The sequence below is a fragment of the Jaculus jaculus genome, unplaced genomic scaffold (assembly GCF_020740685.1).
Source record: "Jaculus jaculus isolate mJacJac1 unplaced genomic scaffold, mJacJac1.mat.Y.cur u25, whole genome shotgun sequence".
NCBI classification, from domain to species: Eukaryota; Metazoa; Chordata; class Mammalia; order Rodentia; family Dipodidae; genus Jaculus; species Jaculus jaculus.
In genome coordinates this window covers 6,197,013-6,201,213 of record NW_025423515.1, presented here as the reverse complement: position 1 = coordinate 6,201,213, position 4,201 = coordinate 6,197,013, and the positions used below count along the sequence as shown (strand labels likewise).

At 44.1% G+C, this 4,201-nt stretch overlaps 1 pseudogene; it reads right to left on the bottom strand.

Moving 5' to 3' along the window:
- Positions 1-2,579: 2,579 nt before the first annotated feature.
- Positions 2,580-3,712, bottom strand: LOC101601218 (annotated as a pseudogene).
- Between the last annotated feature and the right edge of the window lie 489 nt (positions 3,713-4,201).

Sequence of the window (4,201 nt, the reverse complement as noted above, 5' to 3'; positions counted from 1 at the left end):
TAAAGAAAGAAGTGACATGATTCAAGTATCTTGTGTATGTGTGGACATGTGCATGCCAAAGAGTACATGTGGAGGTCTGCGGACAAGTTCCACTTTGCTGGACACAAGGTTTTACTTATATTACTAGGTATGCTGTTTGTTTTTTGCTGCTTCATGTGAACCATGTTCATTGACGTACAAGTGTCTGGGTTCTCCTGTCTCCACTTCTGATTGCCTTGTAGTTGGTGTGCTGTGTGCATGTGCCTTTATTTGGATGGTGGGAAATTGAAATGAAACTTAGAAGCTTGCAAGGAAGTACCTTAAACCATCTCCTTACCCTCCTCATTTGGTATGTGGATATATGAGATCTATTCAACGTCCTGAAATGGCACATATCAAATCTCCCTGGACAAGGATATTTTCTGTGATACAGTCTATAATGTGGCCTGAATAATATAGCCCAAGTATTGATCAGATTGCCCAGGCATTTGTCAGTCTTGTTTATAATTTAAAAAAAAAAAAAAAAAAACAGATGTTTGTCTCATCAATTTAAAAAATTTTTTTTTTAGTTTCCAATTCATCAATTTATTCTCTAATCTTGATTATTTCTTTCTGTCTGGACCTCTTTGAGATGGATTCTCCTTGTTATTCCAGTGCATCTAGGTGGACAGTCAGGTTATTAATTTGGTTTCTCTCTGTCATTGTAATTGTGGTGGTTTGATTCAGTTGTCCCCCATAAACTTAGGTGTTCTGAATGCTAGGTTCCTAGCTGATGGAGATTTGGGAATTAATGCTTCCTGGAGGCAGTGTATTGTTGGGGGCTGGCTTATGGGTGTTATAGCCAGCTTCCCCATGCCAGTGTTTAGCACACTCTCCTGTTGCTATTATCCACCTTATGTTGGCCAAGGTGAGATGTCCACCCTCTGCTCATGTCATTGTTTCCCCCTGCAATCACAGAGCTTCCCCTCAAGCCTGTAAGCCAAAATAAACCTCTTTTTCATAGAAGCTGCTCTTGGTCAGGTGATTTCTACCAGCAATGTGAACCTGACTGCAACAGTAATGAAGGCACATAGGGCTATGAATTTTCCCCCTTATAAGTGTCTTCATTGTGTCCCATAGTTTTGGTAAGTTTTGCTTTTTTTAATTATCCTTCAATTCTAGGAATTTTACAATTTCTTTTTTCTTCCATGACTCATTCATTGTTTGAAAGTAAGTTGTTTAGTCTCCAAGAGCATGTGGGGTTCTTGGTGTGTCTCTTGTTTTTAATTTCTAGGTTTAAAGCATTGTGATCTTACATGATGCAGGAAGTTACTTCAGTTTTCCTGTATTTATGAAGGTATGTGTTATGACCTAATATATGGTCAATTTTGGAGAAGGTTCCTCATGGGCTGCTGAGAAGAATGTGTATACTGTAGAGTTGGGTGGAAAGTTCTGTAGATATCCATTAGGTCTAGATGATCTATGATGTTAAACTCTATTATTTCCCTGTTGATTTTCTGCTTACATGATCTGTCTATTGATAGTAGAGTATTGAAGTCTCCAAATATGATGGTGTTGGCATTTATTTCTGTTTTATTGTCGAGTAAATTTAGTTTTATAAACTCTCCTGCATGTGTGTTTTGTGCATATATATTTATGATTGTGATATGAGATTGTCTTTGATTGTTGTGAGTTGTTTCTCTCTTGCTGCTTTTTACTTTTTACTTGCTGCTTTGTTTTTGTTGTAAAGAGTTTTAACTGTGATGTGTCTTGGAGAATTTCTTCTTTGGTCCTGTTTATTTGGTGTTCTGTGGTCTTCTTGTATCTGGATGTGCTGCTTTATGAGAGAGTTGGAAGATTTTCTTCAATAATTTTGTTGATCATGTTCTCTATTCCTTTGGCCTGGATTCCCTCTCCTTCTGATATACCCATGATCTGGATGTTTGCTCGTTTTAAGGTATCCTACTGTTCCCTTGTATTCTCTTCACTTGATTTTTTTTTTTTTCTATTGAAGTTGAACTTTTATTCCAAATGACTGTAATGTCTAGAAAGACGACAGCTAACACTCAAAACAATGTGCTTAGTTGAAAATGAAAATCAGGGCTGGAGAGATGGCTTAGCGGTTAAGCGCTTGCCTGAGAAGCCTAAGGACCCTGGTTCGAGGCTCGGTTCCCCAGGTCCCACGTTAGCCAGATGCACAAGGGGGCGCACGCGTCTGGAGTTCATTTGCAGAGGCTGGAAGCCCTGGCGCCCATTCTCTCTCTCTCCCTGTGTCTGTCATTCTCAAATAAATAAATAAATAATTTAAAAAAAAAGAAAATGAAAATCAGTTGATTTGCAGCAGAGGGAGCAACAGGGTGCTAGCCTAGCTTACTGCTGCTCTGGTTCTGCCCAAGAAAGCTAAAAATGACCTTCATCTTTCGGACACACAATCTGGATGCACAGCATTTACCGTGAGTGACATAAAGAGCTGGAAAGACAGGAAAGGGAAAGAAAGAAGAAAACATACCACAAAATCCCAAGCCTCAGAAATCAATATACACTGAAGGACAGTGGTAAAGGCCCACAGTAGCAAAAATCTCACAATTCTTAAAATGGGAGTTGTCAAAAGTTCTTTAGGTTCAGAAGCTACAAGAGAAGCGAAGGGGGCGGTCACACTGGCTCGGAAGAGCTGCTGCCTGCGGCGAGCACGCAGTCAGTCCTACTTCCAAGACAGCGGGGGGCTGCTGAGCCTGGTGCCCCTGAAGGAAGAGACGGGAGGCTGACACCCCTGCGCGCAGGAGCACGCTGGGCCACGTCGTCCTGAGCCGCGTGAGCCGCACCCACTGCTGCTCCTGGCTGATGCCGAGGCTGCCTTTCTGCACCTCCAGCTCCTCCGCACTGACCATGGACCGCTCGATGGCGGCATATTTGGTTCCGTGGAATTGCAGCAACTGTATCTGCACATAAAGGTTGGCCTCCGCACTTCTGCACAGGTAGGGGAAGTTGCCTCCTGTCTTGAGGTGAGCTCTCCGGGCATTAGGGTACAGTTTGTACATTTCTTCCTTGGCTTCCGTTGAAAGTGCGCTCTGGTCAAACACATCCATAATTGTTACAGGGATGTCCCGAATTTTTTGAGGCTCCACATAAGAATTCTGACAGTTCAGGGTTAGTCTTGAAGCCAGTTCACTCTGACCCAAACTTTCCAGCCTGTCCACCATGAAATCAATGGCATCAGCCATCATAGGGTCCACAGGGCCAGAGGAAAAGTTTCCAAGAACTATTTTTTTGAGCATAAATGATGGCATCTACCAAAAGCTGTTTGCAGTCCACGTTTGGTTGAAGATGAAGGTGTCACTGAAGGCAGAGGATGAGGGAGTGCACTCTGGGAGATTTGTGAGTGTACTCAGCAAATTTCTGAGCCAAAAAGCCGCCCAAAGAAGCCCCAAATGGATGGACTTTATCTACCTGTAAGGGGTCTAAAAGTTTTCTGAATCCATCACAGAATTCAAGGTGGTCCCAATAAGCTGGATCCTGCAAAGCTATGACCCGGAAACCCCATCCAGTCAAAGCCAAGGTCTGCTGGAAGAATGCATCTGCAGTTCCACTGACGGGGGAAGAAATATGAGAGGACATCTGATACTTCTGGGGCCCGCATCCTAGAGCGACCAGATCTGACTGTCATCCTCATCTACGATACTCTTCTTAAGGGGAACTGTACTTCTGAACCAGTTATAATCAGGAGAGACTTTGATCTCTCCCATGATTAGCTCAAGTGGAGGTTAACCCTGCCATGGCTCTGGCGGCTCGCCTTCGCTAGGGGCCGGCCGCGGGCGCTGGAGGCGCTGGGCACGGGTGGACCAGGGCCACTGCCCACGGGCGCTGGGGGGGGGGGGACGCTGAAGGAGGGGCTGCCGAACCAGCAGGGGTCGCTGCCTCTCTTCTCCCCCTCCCCCTCCCCCTCCTCCCCCCTCCCCCTCCTCCTCCCCCTCCCCCTCCACAGTGCGCAGCGCCTGCCTCTTCACTTGATTTTTACAACTCAGCAAAAGTTTTTTGCCCCTGATCAATCTCTTCTGTCTCGTCTTCCAGGTCAGATGTTTATCTTACACATGAGTCAGGGCTTCTAAACATGCTTTTATGATTTCTACTTGATTTTGGTTTTCTGTTGTGTTTGTTTGCATTATGTGCATCTATTTTTTGAGGTACAATTTCCATTCAAGTTCTGATTTTCTTTTTTTTTTATTTTTGGTTGATTTGTATTTAT